Source organism: Apis florea, unplaced genomic scaffold, assembly GCF_048593485.1.
Source record: "Apis florea isolate Af1SG1 unplaced genomic scaffold, ASM4859348v1 contig_3496_pilon, whole genome shotgun sequence".
Taxonomy (NCBI): domain Eukaryota; kingdom Metazoa; phylum Arthropoda; class Insecta; order Hymenoptera; family Apidae; genus Apis; species Apis florea.
Window position 1 is genome coordinate 5,900,328 of NW_028256773.1, and position 20,355 is coordinate 5,920,682.

At 39.3% G+C, this 20,355-nt stretch overlaps 1 protein-coding gene across 19 annotated transcripts in view; it reads left to right on the forward strand.

The window, feature by feature from the left end:
• LOC100869770 (CUGBP Elav-like family member 1-A) overlaps nt 1-20,355 on the forward strand; it is a 479,952-nt gene that overhangs the window by 59,082 nt on the left and 400,515 nt on the right. For 6 of the 19 annotated variants that reach the window (XM_086913395.1, XM_086913396.1, XM_086913399.1 and 3 more), the window contains one exon: nt 8,048-8,144. The exons of 12 other annotated variants lie outside the window; for them this stretch is intronic. The gene's annotated coding sequence lies outside the window, so the exon portion shown is untranslated. Of the gene's footprint in view, nt 1-8,047; nt 8,145-20,355 lie in introns of those variants that run through there. One more of the 19 variants, XM_086913409.1, reaches the window with a different exon arrangement.

Consider the following 20,355-nt stretch of genomic DNA (forward strand, 5'->3'; position numbering starts at 1 on the left):
AAAATTTATTATCCTTTATTCCTCCTCCTTCTTCCATCAATTGCCACTGCTAGATCGTTGTTAATAAATTTCATGTTTTCGAATAATAATAATATTCCGGTTAATTAATAATCCACGCTCTCAATCTCACACGCACACGCGTCGAACACCTACGAAACATCCTAAAACCTAAAAATTCCCAAAACCAATTCAACCGAAAGCGATTCATCAAAATTCTCGTCCTCATCAATCCCCAACTAATGAGGCAAATGAGCATGTATCCGCATATATTTTCCACCCTCTCTGCCACATACATACATATATATATATATATATATACACCATAATTCCTGTTAAGTTCGACTCGAAATAATTAGGGGTAGTATCTGACGATACGTACGAGTGCATGGGAATAGGATTCATTTCCACGTAGCACACGTGCCACCTACGTACAAATACACACACACATATCCGTGTACGCACGCGTATACCAGATCCCGCAGCGGTGAACGACGATGCAAGAGGAGGAGGAGGAGGAGGAGGCGGGGACCGAACGTGGCGAGGGCTGAATTTGGGGTGCGGAGCATAACAAGCGTGGCTAACGAGGTACGGCAGATTTTATGGCCAGATGGAGATGATGCGATATCCGCGATTGATGCCGTACACACATTGGATGGAGTGGTGGCCACTACTCCCGCCCTTCCCTCCCCGCAACGAGATAGATTCGCGCTCTCATTATCACGACCGGTCTACCGCTATCCACCGAGTGAGCGAGAGAGAGAGAGAGAGAGTGGGTGAGAACAGAGTTCCAAGAGGCTATAAAGACATTACGCTCGAATTATCACAAGCCACGGAGCGGTAATTATTTTCTGAACGCGGGAAAATGAAGCGGCGGGATTATTATCGAGTGTATATTATCGGGGAGAGGGAGGGAGGAGGGACGAATATTTGTGCGGTCGAGAGTGTTGAGTGGAGTGGAGTGGAGTTTCGGTGTCATTAAGACACGTGGTTTTAACGCGGGTGATTTGAGGGAGAAGGGTATTTTGTAATGATTCCGCGTGTCCTTGTTCTCTAAAATATGTTTTAATTGAATAATCTGAGATGCTTTTTTTTTTTTTTTTTGAAAGTAACAGAAAGAGAACGAGATTAGATAGCCTCTTCAACAAGTTTCTCGCCTAATAAAGTATGAGGGATATGAGCTTCACTGTTCCGTTCTTTCATGAATTTTGATTGAAATATCTTCTTCGGCAATTGGGATCAATCTTAAATCTTAATCATGAATTTTCAGAAATATCTTCTTCAGCAATCAAGTTTCTCAAGCGACTTTCGTTTGTCGAGAACTTTTGGTAAAACATAACCTCACTTTGTAACGTGCGAGTATGAAACTACTAATACATATTCCAAGATTTAGATTTTTTGTTTGGAGAAATCAGATATCTCCTTTGATTGTTGGAACCAGTCTTAACTATTTGCTTTCATTATTATTCATAGTAAATAATCGAGCTTCGTTCGTTGAGAACTTTTGGCAAAACATAACCTCACTTTGTAACGTGCGAGTATGAAACACTGATATAATCATGAATTTTGAGAAATATCTTCTTCAGCAATCTTAATCAAGTGACTTTCGTTTGTCGAGAACTTTTGGTAAAACATAACCTCACTTTGTAACGTGCGAGTATGAAACTACTAATACATATTCCAAGATTTAGATTTTTTGTTTGGAGAAATCAGATATCTCCTTTGATTGTTGGAACCAGTCTTAACTATTTTCTTTCGTTATTATTCATAGTAAATAATCGAGCTTCGTTCGTTGAGAACTTTTGGCAAAACATAACCTCACTTTGTGCGAGTATGAAACACTGATATTATAATCATGAATTTTGAGAAATATCTTCTTCAGCAATCTTAATCAAGCGACTTTCGTTTGTCGAGAACTTTTGATAAAACATAACCTCACTTTGTAAGTACGAGACACACGTTCGGTGAAGAATTGTGTCTCTAATTGCGTTTAAACGAAGATTTTTAAGAGTTATTGCAAATATTCGAATTCCAGTAATTTTATCGATCGCAACGAATCGAAACGTTTTATTTTCTTCTTCTTCTTTTTTTTTTTTTTTTCCCCGCCCGCTAAACCGTTTTCGGCCGATCTTTCGAACGCACGCGCAACGCGTGTCGTGATTGGCGAAGCGAAAGCGTTGGATTTACGAATGTGTTAAAATTTTCAGCGGCGGGCAAAAATCCGGCAAACATTTTCTGCAACTCTTTCGTCTGCAAGCCGTTTTCCCGCGTGCACAGAGTCGGCTTTGTGCGTGGATATACATCCAAAGATAAAATCGAGTTCCACGTAACCCACCGTTCAAAGAGCTTTTCAATAAACAAATTTTTCTCTTTTTTTTTTTTTTTTTTTCACAAACGTCAGGGACAAGTATGGTGCAGGTACAACTGATGAAAGAGTAACGAGTGGCGGAGGTTTCGTATATTCGTGTATAAAGATTCAAAAATATTTCCTCGTTTTTCTCTCTCTCTCTCTCTCTGCCTCTCTCCTTCCTTCTTTTTTCCAATTCCAAAAGAATTTTCTCGATATTAGTCGATATATCGAGAGACTCGTTAAAATAAATATACACAGAGAGAGAGAGAGAGAGAGAGAGAGAAGAGATGTAGTAGAGTTTGAATCTATCAGATTAATGGACGAAATATCTCTCTTGGCTTTATCGAATTTCCGCTCGAACTTCTGAATTGGAAAGGCGAGATCAAGCTTTAATACGGCAAAAAATTTGGCTGGAAATATTGAAAATTTGAAAAATCGGGAATTCGGATAGAAATGAAAAGCATACGTGGGGATGTTTTGTCGAGAGGGAAATGTAACGTTACGATGAAATATCTGCATTTGTTAAACCGTTGTGTTTCTCTTCTTGGAACTCTTCAACGAGTACGAGAAGGGACGTGAAAATGAAGTGAAAATAATTTTTATACGGATGTTTAATAAAAATTTATTCTCTCCATCCAGTGAAGAATTCAGAGGGTGAATCGATGATGATTTTTCTGATTTTTACACATTGTAAAACCAAAATCGAATGTAACCTATATTTGCGTTGGGAAATTGTGAAAAAATTTACGAGATCCCTCGCTGTATAATTTTTAGAAACTGTGAAATATTCGATTCTTACACGGGAACGGGAGAAGAAATATCAGCCAAGTTTCTCCGCGAGTTCTTTCGATGTTTGATATCCTTTTGATATTCTATTTTCCGATTCCACTCCTCCTCCTTTAGATCTTTGAGAATCATTCTTGATTCTCCTGATCTTGCCAGGGATGAATAAGAAAAGAAATTTCAAAGTACCGTGTAGACAGATAGGCAAAGAAAATGTTCCATATCTGAATTATTAATCAAAAAGGTACGCGCGACAATTCGAAATCGTAGAAAACAAAACAAAAAAAAAAAAAAATATATATATATTCCTCAAGCACATTTCCAATTTCAATTCATTTCTCTTCCAATTCCACCCTATTCCATCCCCAACTCACGTCATTTTTGAACATTTTGGAATAAAGAATATGAACAAACCTTGGGAAATGTTCATTCGACGAAACAAAACGCGACTTTTTCCCAATATCATCATCATGATGGATCCTAACGAACTCTCTCCTCCCTTCCCAATGATTGGAGACGAAATTTTTTTATAAAGCCTTAATTCGCGGCTGTCAACGTGGGTGCCGACAAATCGCGCTTAAAACGTGTCGGTGAAATTGCCCGATGCCGTGCTGCCACCTGCTGCTCCATTATAATAATTATTGGCCGACGATTCATTTCGTCGGATGCGCCACTTTGCGCCAGTTGCGCCGCAAGTATCAATTATACATCCCTCCCCTCGAGACGTTCCCCTCGAAATTATAAACAATGACACGTGGTGGCCACGCGTTGATTAAAATGGACGGGGTGGAGTCGCCAAGGACGAGATAGTGATCCAACGAGGAGAAAAAGTGGGATAAAAATCGCGATTGATTTCGTAAGGATCGATTTGGAAATTTTGGAATAACATCTCTCGGCAGAAATTGCTATTTTTTTCTTTCTCCCCCGAAAGAAAGAAAGAAAGAAAGAACGAAGTTAGTATAGAACTCTTTGTAATCACGCGGCGCAATCAATCACTCGTCAAACTGTGTCTTTTTCTCTCGTACAATTTTCCAGGCGACCCCCCAATTCGTCTCCTGTTTCGAATGAGGTCCAACCTCAACCTTCCAAAATGACAAAAATATATTCGAAACGTCCAGCCTTGGCCACGGCCGATTTAATCCATCAAATGAAAACCGACTTTGGACAGGTTTTGTCGCGATTCCAATCCAAAGCTGCCGTGACCGTGCAACTTTTCGACGCGAGAGGAATCATCCCTCAATTCGAGATTTTACTCGTCGATTTCGAGGCGAGGCGAGTCGAAGGATTCGATTGGCTCAACCCCCCTCTTCCTTCAACGACGAGTGGATGCTTTTAAGGCGGGAAAGTTTGAATTAGCGGTATCATCTTGAAAGAAATTCGGTTCTCGCTGTAATTTTCATTGATCGTGAATCGAGGAACGTTTGTTCTGTGTAAATTCTATAAATTTGCCCGCTTTTCGAGCTCATTCGAGTTTCCAGGTTGAAAGAAAAGAAAATATTACGGTTTTATTCAGAACGAGTGGAGCAGAATTTATTATTAATCTCGATATTTACGTATGTATGATATTTCGGTCGAAGCAGCAACTGTAGATGATATATGTGAACCGTGAGTGTTTTGCTCAGATAAAGTCGTTACATTTCTTCTGAGTTATTAGAATCAAAAATTCATCTTCGTTTGAGGCAATCGAAAGTACAATACTTTTGCCACGATCGTCGAATTGTTGGACCAACGTTGAAGACATTTGAGATTGGATATCTTATCCCCATTTTAAATGGAATTTACTATTTCTTGAAAAGTGAAAAAAAATTAACGTTTGCATTTAATTATATGAAATACATATAAAAAATATTTAAAACGAATAGAACAAAACAAGATTGCAGTTTTTTAGAAAAATAAATACAATACAATTGAATCAGAATGATTTCTCATCATTCTTCTTCTATATTTTTTTCTAATAAACGTCTGCTTATTGAGTTAGTTTCTCTTTTTCATAAGCAAAGCGTTGACAAGCCAACACGATGATAGTTTTTGATATTTTTTTGTGCTGATTCGTATATATTCGACTAGTAGCTCCACATCTTCGTAGTTGAATTTGCCTGAGAGACTCGCCTCTCTCAGAGAGTTCAATTAAATGAAAATCAATACTGGACGACCGCAATATTAACGTTAAAAACATTTTCGATTCTCGCAGTAGTTAATTCAAACTAATATAACTAATATATAAACCACAATTAATTACAAATCAGATCGTAAGTGTATCACGTCACTCTGTTGCCAATGTTTCACACCCCTTCGTGTCCCCATTGTTATCGATCGTAGCACACCCATACGGATTATTTATCCCTGAATTTATTCCTGAAACCCCATTCCTTCCTTTTTCACGATCGATCCAACCGATCCCCTCCCCCCTCTCCCTCGAAGTATCGATCTTAACGCGCCCGATCTCGAGATCGAAACCGGCCTGTTTGAACCGAGCAAATATAAAGAGCAAACGATACCTCTCCCTCCCTCCTTCCACCGATCGATCGATCCCCCTCGAGTTAAATAGGATAGCCACGAAGAGATTTTGCCCCCGTTTTCTTATTTGCCCTTCCCTTATAATTCCCGTGAAAAAATAAACATTGCCTGTTGCCTCCCCTCTCCTCCGTCGGGCAAAAGTTTCCGGTAAATTCGCGGATAATTTCAACGAGGATCGATTGTATTCGGATTACAGGGGGTGGCTCTGCAAAGCGCTCCTCGGTGCGCCCTTTTCCCCGAATCGTGAGCGAGAGCCTCGATTACGAACAGATTAGGGGAATTATGGAAGATAAATTTCCATAAATTTCGTGTCGTGGAAATGTTGCAATTTTGTGCAAATTTTAGGAAACGGTATTGGCTGTCCACGAATGGAATCGTGGACGATAATTCTTCACGAATAGGCGAGAATCGGCCCTGCTGTTCGTCCACAGTGGACGTGGATGTTCGTTTCTTCACAAGTAGACTTTGGCGAGAATTGGTATTCATTCGTTAAATATTCGTGGGTGCACAGTTTCGGTACACCCTGTACATGCGCGAGGGAGGGGGATGTACGGCGCTTTTTCAATATCGATAATGCGTTTTCCCTGGACTATCCAATCCGGTGGAGAAGCGCGGCCACCCTGCACGGATGATAAAGTTACGTCGAATGGCGGGGGAGGGGGCTTAAATCTTGACAAACCTTGCCACGAGCTTCGAAACTATCCACGGATGGAGTTTGTGCATATACGTGTACGTAGATTCGTGTATTTTGCCGGATAAAAAAGAGAAAAGGAAAAAAATGAATAGTTCGAAATAGCTACGAGTAAAATACGAAGATAAAAATTGGAGTTGATAGATCGAAGAAATATAAATGAGCGCGTGGTTTTCTCGCGATTTTTGGAAGATGTCGATTCGAAGAAGAAGAAGAAGAAGAATGTACAGTTGATTTCTTTTTTCTATATATATAAATTTGGTATTATTACTACTCTCTTTTTTAAATCCACTTTTCTAGAGATTTGTTGTAACGTTTGTTTCGAGAAGCGCTCGAACGAGTTCCGAGGAACCGAATTTTCGAAAGTTTGGGACTGGATCGAATGAAGTTTAATATCTTGATAGATTTTGGTTTTTTTAATATATCAAGGGGGAAAAAAAATCAGCGTGATTCTCGTTTTCAATCGTGCTGCAACGACGTGATTTATTTTATCGAAGATGATTCGTTTCGGAAGATAAATTTATCCTCTGTGAAACGTTGGCCTGTTGCATATTCATGCATTCTTTAATTTAATACAGCGAAGAAATATAAAGTCTCTTAAAGAAAAACAAACAAAGTTTATTATATGGAATGTTGTATCTATTATCACGAAGTTTATTCAGGGAAAAAAATAAACTTTGGTCGGGATCGAATTTTCTTTCTTTCTTTCTTTTTTTTTTTTTTTGTTTTTCAACCCTCTTCGTGGACAAGTATATTTTTCCCGCCTTTCATTTTTTGAATCGTTCTTGAATCGATTTCTCGAAGAATTTTTTCTTCCGCGGAGAATTAAAGAATGTGAAGTTTCATCTGTGATTAAAAAAAAAAAAAAAAAATTGGACGATTTATTCGACGTAATAATGTGGAAATAATTTTTACGAATAAAAGATATTGCAGTGTATATGTATATATATGAAGCTGATTTACGTCACAAAAACGTATGGTGAATAAAATATCAATTTTATCAACCGACGAGAAAGCACAGGTTTTATTTAATTTTGAAAATTTTATTTCGCAAAAACACGTGTAAAACAAATAATTAAAAAAAAAAAAATAATAATAATTAATAAAATTTACATCGCGTTGTACAACTATCATTGTTTCATTTTTAATTTGTGAAATATTTCATCCAACGAAACACGTGAACTGATATTACGAAAAACGAGTTTATTAAAATTTATATTGAAACTCTATTACACAAAAGCTATTAAGCGAATGTGAAAATAATTATCAACAATACAAATATTGTTCAAAAGTGAACATATATATTTTTTTTAATTTATCTTTTATTTAGAATTCAATCTTTCTCGTACAATACATTTTATTACAATATTTTTATAAATTATTTATTAATGTACGTATTTTGTTCGAAAAGATTTTTCTCTTATAAAATATCACTCCTCAATTTATATCAATTTTTTTTTTTTTTTTTGATTACGATTAATCGATCATTTTCTAAAAATTCAGAAAGTAAGAAAATTTAAGGAATAATAGAGGAAAAATCCTTTTCTTTCCACTTTTTTTCCCCCATCGATTTCCCCGCTTATTCTCAATTCAAATAAAGAATCACAGAGCGTGTCATCATCAATTCCGCGCATTTTCTGCCGGCCACTTTTCCTTCACGAATCGTGCGGTTTTCCAACGAGCTTATTGAATCTTCCCCTCTTTTCCAGGTAAATATTTACGCCATTCTCCTGGCTGAAGTCGATAGACGTAAAAATAAAAGGGGATCGATACACGTGAAGGACCCGGCAATCCACGGCACAGAAAGTATGTATACTGCTTATTCGAGCCGAACTTTAATGATTTTCCTATCTGTTCCAACTTTGATACCCTTTTCAAGACGAATCGAATTTTTTCTCTCTCTCTCTTTCTCTCTCTCTCTTTTTCTCTTTTTGGCGTAGAAATTTTTCATTCAGAATTCTGGTTTCCTTCACAACCGTTATTTCGATCGTGCTTTTCTTCCAAAGAAATAAACTTTATTTTTGAAATTTTATTTTTGAATGATAATGAAAAAAAAAAATTTTTTTTTAAACAGATAACATTTCTCGCGAGAGAAATCGTTTCAGAAAGCGTTGTCCAAAAGTTTTTGAGAGAAATTAAATTTGTAATTTTCTTTCTTCTAGTTAAAAAAAAAAGTTTAAAAAAAAATGCAACGTTATTTTGAAAGATAATGTTTGCATAACGGTTATCGTTAAAGATTTTATCTCGTGGCGAATAAAATATTCATTTACCAAACGAAAATTGAGATTCGAATAGCAGGAGAACAAATTTTCAAAATTCAAATTCCAATGAAACAGGTGTCCATCAATCTTTCTGACGCGTACCTTCTATTCTGCAAAATTAATTACTTATACAAAACCATTGCTCAATCATATTTCAATTTTACCCAGAAATAAATCTCCATCGTGCAAAATATTAATTTCGTATTATAAATTTAAATACACCGGGCGAGAAAGAATAATAATTCTAAATTTAGAGATTTAAATATCGTTTTAATTTAATTAATTTGACACGACGTCTCTGTTTGATAACATTTATTAATATAATGGAAATAACACTATATATAATTATGAGAAAAAAATAATACGAGATTTTTTTTTTTTTTTTTTTCGATAAAGTCGTACAACGCGTAAAGAAATATTTAATTACGGCGGATTTTACTACAATTTTCGAATAGCTTTGAGAAAAATAATTTTAAACATCAATTTTTGTTCCTTAATGCCATTGTATTCTCTGACAAGGATCAAATTTGTTACCATAAAAAAGACCATAATTATTTTCTTATGGCAATTATCATTGGCCTAATTATATCCTGTTCAAAGAACATTTTTCCTTCAACGATTGACTTTATTACATTCGTAATAATTTAATCCGATCTGAAAATTGCGACACTCGATTTATTACGAAACGATCGAATCTCTTTCGATTTTTTTTTTTTTTTTTTTTTTTTAATAGTAAATCGATCATTTTTGCGACACTCAGCAACGTTTTTTTTTTTTATCCAAGCGTCTATACGTAATCGATATATCGCGAAAATATTTCCAATACGAAGCTTCAACAATCGCGGCGCGTTTCACGCGTTGCTTGAAACTATTTTCAACAATTTTCAACTCGTTTGTCACCACTTCGTCGTCCCCGACACGACGAAGCAAAACGTGCACGCTTTGACGGACGTGTATCGATCACACGAAATGTAAACAACTGTCGAAAATAGATATTTCTTGCCCGCTCAATCACAAAATGTGATATTATAAATTCTCGAGATACGTTCATCAAAAATACATCGAAAAACCGAGCAGAGAAAATTTCTGCATATCTTTTGAAAGGGGAGAATAAAAATTTTTGAATTCGTGGTTTCGTCGATACCAATTTCGTCGATCATATATTCAATTAAAATCGACTAACCACGAAATTATCCAGTGAACAACGTATCTCGAAAAATTAAAAATTAAAAATGTCAAAGTTACGGTTACCAGCATCAACAACTCTCGTTCTCGTCGATTCGACATCGTGCAAAGGGAAAGAATTACAAGGGGATCCGTGTCGTTTTTCAATCGAATCGTACCATTACCATATGCTCCCCGATATCGTTTCCGTGTCGCGCAGTCCTCCTCCTCTCCGTATCCGGAATCTAACGGATGTATTACACGCGCGGGAAGGGGAGGAAGGAGGGAGGAATCCCGTTCTCACGAAAGAGAACGCCAGCCCCCTCTCTTCTTCTTCTTCTTCTCCCCCCTCCTCTACACCCGCCTGGCTCCTTGCCGCCGGTCGCTCGCCAGCAGAATTTCATAGGCGGCACGTGTCTTTATGGTTTATGCGTCTAGCCCGTGGCAAAACGACGAATCCTCCCTCCCTCCCAGTCACTTCTGTTCCCGCGAATATTTTATTCGACGAAACTATTTATGCGCTCTCTCTATTCCAATTTTATTTATCGTATTTTTTTTTTTTTTTTATATATTTTCATGTATCAGATGTGTGCAAAGTTAAGTTCTTTTTTCCAAATTCAAGACTTTATTGCGTTACAATCAGATACGCAAATTAAAATTTCCGGCTTTAAGTGTTTGGTAACACTTTTCGCACGAAACGTTTCAGCAGCTTCGATAGCTGGATCTCTGCAAGTTGGAATATCGTTTGAAATCGTTGCACACAACGGTGGAAACTCTTGGAGCGCTCGTCGCGGCTTTTTTTAGAAACAAAAGAACGATGTTTCAGATGGAGCCACGAGCGCGAAGTAACTCGAACTCGGTCGGAAGTTACGATCGTGGAGAAAAAGGGGAAAGTTTTTCGTTTCACGACACGAATTTTCGGTGAATTTCTTAACAGCTTATAACTTAAAATGATTAAAATTCACACGTAACAAATCAACGTGGTAGATTTATGCCAGATTTCCAATTTCATAACCTCCAATTAATAAGAGCGCAATATTAATTCCTTGGATCTTTATTTCTTCTTCTTCTTTTTTTTTTTTTTTTAGGAAAATCATTTTAAAACCGATACGGGCGAAATCATCATCATAACGATTCCCTAATAAAAGTAATTTCGTCGTTCGATCGAAATCTCTCTATTTGATAATATTATATTGTTACTCTTCCACGTAAGATTATACGTAAAGAGGTTAGGAATCTTTCTCAGAGTCATCGTTCGAACGGAAGGGATTGATAACATATTAATAACACGTTGCATTATTAATAATTAACTCGAGCATTCTTAATTTACCGCTCGAACGAAATTGAGCAGGTAAGGATCTTCTCGGTTCTCGTATTTTTATATGGGCAGTCGAGCGAAAAAGCGATCCGAAATATCGCGATGGAATATCGTTAACGCAACGGAGATAAGATAGGACACCTGGTTGGTGGAATGAATCGCTTCCCTCTTATCTCGGCCAGACATAACTCGGCTAGAGTTTCCTCCTCCTCCTCCTCCTTCCTCCCTCCCCTCCTTTCCCTCTCGTCACTTTATTCCGATTACCAGCACGCTCTGAAGCTCGGGGATCGAGTGTCCCAGGACAAATTTGATTTAAAATTGAAACGGGGAATAATAATAACGTTTGTCGAGGCAATTGTAAATTGGAATTTATCTGTTTTTTTCGACCGATAAAAAAGTTTCGAAGAAACTGCTCGCCGCGCAACCACATCGATTTTCTGTTGTTCCCGATCTATTGGACCGTGCGGCATCTTTCTCCACGGGTATAATGAATCGGGTGATGGACAAAATCGATACGCAAATCGAAACGATCGATTAGAGATTTTAAATTAGACCGGTTCTCTTACTTGAGCAAGAATGTTATCTCTCGAAATGTTGTTGTGCGAATCGATCAGATTTTTTTTTAGATCTTAACTTTCTTAACTCGTAAAGAATTCACAAATTATTTTTAAGAGCCATTCCATCCTGTCTCAATTCTAAAAATTTATCAACAACTTTTCTATATATGAAATTTCTTTCGTTTCACGAAACGAACGTCAGGGGAATTAAATTGCAAGAGTATCATTTCTTAAAACCGATCGGTATATATATATATATGTATAGATATATATTTTGAAAGAGGGGGAACCTATAAGATCCGAGATGAGCAGTTTTATATATACGAAACGATATCAACGACATCCTGAATGGCTGGACCATTCCCTCCATTCGTTTTCACTTCATGATCCCGTTCCAGCTTGTATTGACATCGGTTTCTATAGAATCGGACGCTTAATGCGCTTTCGATACTTCCGCCATACCTGGCGCATCGGCATTCAATCCCTCCAGAAAACGTTCAAATATTGTAGAGACACGCACCGAGATACGCCGTGTTCCCAATTCTGTCACTACGTCAATTCATTTCCAACCCAAGAATATTCCTCCATTCTTTCTTTTTATTTTATTATTATTTCTATATCACAATAACCTTGTAATCCTTCGATTCGAATCTTGTTCGAGATTAACTCGTCTACCCGAAAGAAAATTATTAATCGATTAATTACGGATTAATTTGCGGATTTAAAATATCATCCCCCTGTAATACATATAATTATATCGAAATTCATCCGTCACCGTGTTTTGTCACGGCGAATTTCCGCTACGCATGGGCGAGAAATTCCCAACGGCGCGATCGTAAATTAACGTATCTGGCAACGTATCAAGAGAGGAGGGTCGCCTCTTCTAGTAGCCGCGCCGCATTATTCTCCGCGATCAACCAAGCGTATTACACGTGGAGGTGTATGAAACAGCGGTCAACTCGTTCGTTCTCGATACGCTTCGAACGTAAGTAATGGCCGATAATCATACACGTACATGTGTCTCAGGGCCGGTAATCCTATGTAAGTGGGAAGCTAAGCCTTTGTCCAACGTTCGATTATTTATACGCGGCTGTTGAACGACCCATAACGAGAGATAGATCGTGCGATTTTGTAAAACGTTGATAGAATTGATAGAATTCACATATATGCAAAGCTTTCTCCGATTCATCGGATAACTTATAAATTTTCTCGTCTTAGATTCTTAGATTCGATAGGAAAAAAACTTGATACGCGTAAAAATGAAAAATCAACGTATAAAAATTCAAGCAAAAACGTGAATCTACGTTAAAGACGTGTCGATATAGATATAGGTTATATACGTACATTAGAATCGAATCGAGAAACCGCCTATAATAATTCCTCGCATTCGACGATACATCAGGGAACAAATAAACGTAGCGTGTTTGCGGTCGTAAGGCAATGAAGAGTGGCGTTCTCTCGTTCGTCGTTGATATCTTTATTAGACTGTCCACCTGTTTCTCCGTTGTTTTTATATCCGCTCGAATGAACGCACGACCATAAGAAGCAGAAAAAGAAAAGGAATGAAGGAAAGGAGCGAGAGGAAGGAGGTGGTCCGATGCGTGAAAAAGCATCGCGCGCACGGGATCTCTCGGTGTCGAGTGTGTCGTTTAGAGAATCGTCGTTTACCCGGCTATAGCGATATCCGCGCGCATGCGCGCACGTGTAATGGGAACGATACGTTTCCCCGACACGTAACACGAGACCCGTGCCCCGTTACATTATTTATCACTTCGCGGTCATTTGTATCGACACCGAATATCCGTCCCTGTCTCCTTTCCCGCGAACACACCTCGTCGCGCCGGCTCGAGCGGATTCGCGCGTGTAACATCGTAGCCATTTGCGCTAGTGCTTATATTTAAGAAGGTTACCGATCGAGGTAACAAGAGTCCCTGGAATGTATCGTACATATATTTACTAATGTACGTACATGATGTAATATAAATCGGTGTTTTCTGCTTTTCGATTTAAATTAACGATGCGTTTGCTGTTTCGTCGATACGAATCGAGGAGAATTATAAATAAATAAATAAACGTCGTTATTCTTAGAAGAAGTTTTTCAACTAAAATTAATTCTACCAGAAGATACAGCCAAGTATACGAGGAAAGTATATTTTCGCATCCACCTACGAACCTTCTGCATTATCCATCGTTCGTATCCTTAGAATCTATCTAGTATTTCTGTACCCGTCACCTGCGAATCCTTTATCGATTTCACCCCGTATACAAATTCACCTTCGGCCAACATTAGTCACCTCGACTCCTCCACCGACCGGGGCTATATCACGAGAATAAGGCGGAAGAAAGATCGCGCAAAGAAGAAGAAGAAAAAGAAGAAGAAGTCACCGAGAAATAGGTGTTACCAAAGTTACCTATCCTCCATTCCCTCCCACACACACAGGCGCGCGCACGCGTTTCAAACTTCTTCTTTCAACACCTTCTTCCCCCTCCCCCTCGCGTCCACAGGCCATCTCTGGCGACAGTTACAAACGACGCGTTATCCGTAAGGATTGTGCGAGCAGAGCCACCTGCTCACCCCTCACGTACACTCGCCCCCCTCCTCTCTCCTTCCCCCTGTCTTCCCTGCCACTCCATAAAACCCGTGTCAATGGGAGCGCGATCCCAACCCTTTCTTTCTCGAAGCGGCCACCTTCGAGAAGAGGAGGAGAGAGAGAGAGAGAGAGAGAGAGAGAGAGAGAGAGAGAAAGGTATATAGGAACGAGGCCTGTATACAAATGGGCGAGCGGGAGGGAGGGAGGAGGGGCGTCTCTGTGTCGAGATTAAGTCGAAACGTCGTGCTCTCGGGGTCGCGGCAGAGCAAATTTTCTCGGATTCCTCGCAAATCGTTTCTCCCCCGGGGCGTTGCTCTGTTTGCTGAACGGGGAGGGGGGATTTCTCCGATGGGATACCGGCTTTTTCGTGTCAATTAATTCGCGCTACACATCGGAGGAGGAAGCTTGGAAATGCTTCGATTGCTCTTTTGGGATGCTTGTGATTTTTTTTTTTTTTTTTCTTCTCTTTGGAATAAAGTATTCGTAGTTTTCTTCTTCTTTTTTTTTTTTCTCGCGATAGGTTTTCGTAAGATATTATTTGTGATGTGAACACGAATCGATAAATATCAATTGGTCAATTTCTTAATGGATTGTATAATTGAATAATGAAATCGTTTGTGATATTTTCTTCTCGTGTATTACGATAAGAAAATTAATTTTTCTTGGAATGGGACTCTATTTATTAAAGCGACTCTGTATTTTAAATGTGTTTCGTTAACTTAATTGTTCCGCGAGATGAAATTTAATGAAAGTGGGATGGATATGTTTAATTATACCTTTTACCTAAAAAAAAAAAAAAAGAAAAAAGGAAAAATTCAGGGAAAATTTAAATGGTTGCTGGATAGACTGGAAGATAATTATGCCGGAAGAAGAGTTTCGTTACATTTTCACGAAAAATTTGTTCTTTCTTATTCCAAGGAAATATTATCGCGTAGGGTTGTATATTTTCAAAGAGGGGGGGAAAAATTCTGAAAAGATGGATGCATAAATTTCTTCTACGCTTCTACCTTGATATATTTTTTCCTGAAGCTGTTTAAGCTCTGCTCTCCCTATAAATAAAATTTAATATTTCCAGGCGCGGAAACATTGTCGCTTTTTATCAAAATTTCTTTGCAAACCAAATTTCCTCCTTCTTCCAAACGAATCTGTAAATACAGAAAAAAAGAATTTTCCAATTATTAAAACAAACACGCTCAAAGATTTATTCATTTAATCCATTTGCAATGGACAGTTGGATAATACTCGTTTCACCAGGATTCACGTTAGACCCCGTTAATGAATTTAATTTGCCTCGCCGCAAGGCGGACCTAATAACTTTTGTCACTACCCCCCTGCGTGCACTTCCAACTTGATTTATCCCCTTAACGCTGTAATTGCCCCGCGCTCAACTGTTTCGTTGTTATTAAGAAAAGGATATCGGGTGTTTTTATTCTGCCAATCTTTCATCACCATCCCCTTTTCATCGTAAAATTGTCCAAAACCAGGTCGAAGAATCAATCGTAAGGGATATAAATACAAATCGAAATTCTCCTTGCCTTGGGATTATCTTCTCGTCACGAAGAAGGAACGAAGGAAGAGAGAGAAGAGGGGTGTTCAGAGTCAACAGTGGGATCTTGGCTGGCTATGATCGCGAGCAAACGATACCAAAAGTGTTCTCTCCTCTCCTAAAAGCGACAACAACGAGGAGGAGGAGAAAGTCGATCTCTGAAATCCTGGTGTCGGTGTACTCGAGTAAATATAAGCGTGACGTGAATCTTGGCAGCTACGATCTCTCCTCTCTCTCTCTCTCTCTCTCTCTCTCTCTCTCTCCACCCACGGTTCATCCATTTATCCGGTTGAAACAGGTGTGCGTATCCGAGCCAATTGTGCGCCTCCACCTACGATTCTTCTTTCTATCTATCTCTCTCTTTCTCTCTCCGTATATCTGTGTTGGCGATGCTATCCGCACGACGACGATCAACCACGGAAAACAGGCAATGCAGGGCAGCGCTGTTCAACCTGTCTAGTTTTGGCCAAATTGGGATGGGAGGAGACTACCTTAGATACGCTGTTCAGGTGTGCGAATGGCAGAGAATTAACGGGAGTGGAGGATTTTACATTTGAAAGTTCGGTTCGAGCAAAGCGACGAGATTATACGCCTCGTTGGGGCCGATGCGAAAACTGTGTTATGGATAGGCCAAGAAGAAAGTCACTGCAACAAAAGTGAGAGCAAGAAGAGAATCATGGAAGATCGGTGGAGAATTTCAATGCTCGAAACTTACGACTGGCCTCTCTCTCTCTCTCTGTTACTGTTCCTCCTTTTTCCCTTTTTCTCGATCGAATCCTAGCCGGTCGCTTTAATTTGTCGCCGCGCACGACGTGTCTCTCCTCCCCCTCCCTTCGAAACGAGACGAGCCCGTGTCCGGCTCTTGACGAATATGAAATGGCGGAACTCCTGGGGGAAATCGAGCGAAACCGATGAGGCCGATATTTTTTCTTGCTTGCTTTTTTTCTTCTTTTCTTTTAGAAGGGAGAGGGAAGAGGATATTATTCGTATACGGGCGGGTTTGGTGGCATCGAGGCATCGTTTGCACAGGTTCGTTGGCTGGTTTTTTGAGGTTAGGCGCGAAGGATGGTATCTTTCGATTGATACTATGGCGCAGCGGTTCTCAACCTTTTCGTCACTTTTAATAATTTGAAAATTTGACGGCACACTGATGCAACGAAGATGAATTGGACGAGTTTTATTTGGTGTACCTGTAATATATTTTGTAAAATTAGCGTATATTTTGTAAAGTTAGCAGTGGCGTAGCCAGGATATTTTTTAGAGAGGGGCTAATTTCATACGTGTAAGAAATTACTTTACTACTCTTCAAATGATCATATAAATATTTGAACCGAATGTAGTCGGGAAAGAAGCTTTTGCTGTAGCGGTTCCATTGATATAATTCGAGATATTAATACTCGAGAAAATGGTAGTTTCTTAATTCGAATAAAAAAATATCCTTTCGAAGAGAAATTCGAGCGATTAAAGTTGGCGCGGCACGTGTCGTTCCATTCCTATTTAAAGATTCATTCGTTTCGAAAGGATTCGCAAGAGGCAGCCGTCGTTTCGTTTACGCAGCTCCTCTTTCCACCCTTCTTTAACCAAGAAAGATAGCCTCCCTCGAACGAAACTTTCACTATTAAACACTAATTCGACTTGCAATCTCCTGGGTATTGAACCGTTACCTGGTTCGAAAATGGTGGATGCTCTCGTCCACTGTTCCTCCTTTCCTCCCTCGCTCTAGAGAGGGACCTCTAGATGATCTTGGATAACAGATATAATTACTCGCGTGTATGCAATACTGCTGATAGGAAGAAGTCCCAGAAGTATTCGATTCTTTCGTCATCATTTCGAAGAGGTGGATGGAAATACCGGATATTCAATTTCGTTGTACTCGACGAAAAAATGTTATTTGTTGTTACACGCGACAATGTGCAATAAAGTTCCTTTTTCTCCATCGTAATTTCCAGATTCGAATTGCTTTATCGTTCGTGGCGCCATCTGAAACATCTAATACATATCCCACGATTTGAATTATTCACGTGTGTTTAAAAATGGGAGTCGAAGTCGAAGAATGACATTCGACCGAATAAGAGAAATCGAGAGTCGAACGTTACACCTCGAGGAATGGAAAACAATGTTCCTGAAGGATTCGAGGATGAGAAAAAAGAAGGGAAGGGAATAGTACTTATCCTTACTTATAACCCCTTGCTTGCTACTTTCTTCTCTTCCACCTCCAACGCCCAAACGTGATACAATTTAATTTACATTATCGTATTAACCCTTTGCACTCCTTAATTTTCTTTTAACCAACAACTCCTTAATCGTGTAAAATGGCGAAACGTAACGAATTCAGTCTGTATTCGTATTTGAAAGGAAAAAGATTTAAACATTTTAAATTATTTCAAAAATTACAACACGTATAACATCGAGGCTAGCTATAATACGAGTCCTAACGATTTCCTCTATGAATACCAATCGAAAACTTTTTACTTCCCATTTACCAGAAAACCCCTTCCTCCATAGCCATAATGAGATCATTTTCCAACACCGTCGTCATAAACGCCAAGAGAAGACCCCCTCCTCTCAAATTGTTTCGATAAAATGATTGAAAAAAACGGGCCGATCTTTTCACTTTTCACGGATGAGTAGGAATCGTGCCCGCGTAATTCGCGTAGTCGCGAAATGTGATCAGGAAAGACGAGAATAGCGGGTGGAGCAGAGCTAGGTTTTCCATCAAAGCGATGCACACGTTGTCACAAATGAGAGTGGCGCGATTCAGAGGGAGAGAGAGAGAGAGTTTCGTACAACACGCCGATAAATATCGATCCCTCGGTTGTTCCACGTGCCGCGTTAGAGGGATTATTTGGCCTGGAAAAAGGGGTGAGTGGGGAGAATACTAGAAGGGGGTTATTTGGGGGGAAATACGAGAGTTGCGCCGCGCAACCCTTTCACCGGGGACACCGGCTCGACGAGAGAATTGGTACACTTGGATCGATATCTCGATTGCGATAAAAATTAACCCGGAGATCGGCCGGTATTGCTGCTGGAAAATATCCTTTTTTTCTTTCGATGGAGGCTTTAGGGGAATCTTTGATAAGATGGATTGAAAATTTCACAGTTTTAGATTTTGTCATATTGTTGTTTTTTTTTTTTTTTTTTTTTGAATGGTGTAAGAGGCTTGCGTTTATTCGAAATTGTTAATTACAACAAAGTGGATCAATGTTTGACGATATAGAGTGATATGTTTACTATAACTAGATGAAATTAGTTAATTAAGAAAAAGTTTTGATCCATCCACGGTTGTATCTGGTACTCAATATCGTTTCAAAAATTTCTTTCTTTCGCAATTTCGTCGAGGAAAGAAAATTTCAAATTTCCGAAAAGAAAGGCGAGCGTGATCAGTCCTCAAACGATATCGGACATTGTTATGAACCGATCCAATTTTTCCCCTAGCTCGAGTTACCATTCTCCACAGAAGAAAATTCGTCTCTCATATTTCCTTCACTCTTTAAAAAAGGATCTATAAGAACCAATAATTTCTCAATAATTTTCGATTCAAAAGTTAATTCCTAATCATCGTCGAGAGATTCGTTCCAGGAAAAGAGACAAGAAAAACTGTTTCTCGAGTTGAAACTCGCGTTATTTCCAACGTCGCGAACGTTGCTACTTCGAGCGTGAAGCCCGTTCGTTTCGAAGGACGACGTCGCGCGGCGCTCTTTTCGCGGCCGACTTGTATCTCGTGGAGGGGGAACGTTCCCTCGGCGTATCGGCGGGGAACAATGTAACGTGATCGGTTACGGCGGCACCGAGCGAAGAGAGATGAGAAATTAAGTGAACCGTGGAGGGATCGCGTCGTCGAGGACGCTTAAGCGGCCGCATCCACTGGATGGAAAATAATATTTGTGTCCGTTGGGATGCTTTATCTGTGCTTCCAACGATTGCCTGCCCCTTCGTCTCTCGCCAAATCATCCTACGTTGAAACAAACGTTTCTCGTTCCTTTCATCCAGCGAGGAAAATCATTGTTACGCGCGTGTAATTGACGGACAAATTGTTACATCGAAATTGTGATTTTTATTAATTAATCGGTTAGAAGCATTGATTATTGATAGCTTTTGTCAGTTATAGAGGGGAGGAAAATTTTAAATTGGTGACAAAAATGGCGGGCGAAAATTTGATCGAAACGTTGCCGATATTTCTTCCCTACGAAAAATGTGTCAGCCGTGAAAACAGCCGGGAGCTTTTTCGAGCGTTTTCGATTTTTCCCGCGGCCGAAAACTTCGTGGCCGAGTTTTCCATCGCCGTCGAAAAAAGGGAGGATTGGTTGGTTGGCTCGTTCGTTCGAAAGCCGAGGAGAGATACACAGAAAGAGTTGAAAGGGCGGAACATTCCATGGTAAGAGAGAGACAGAATCGCTATCTGTTCTTGCCTCTCCTTTCTCGAATATCATCTCTGCTCCAACCTGGACGACTGTCCCTCTCCATTCTTCGTCCCTAACCCGCAACGTGAAAGCTTTTTGAGGGAAAGGGCGGCCGTGAAAAAAGAAGAAACCGTTATTAAAATGTGTTTATAGTCGCTTCGAGAGGAGACGTTATGAATA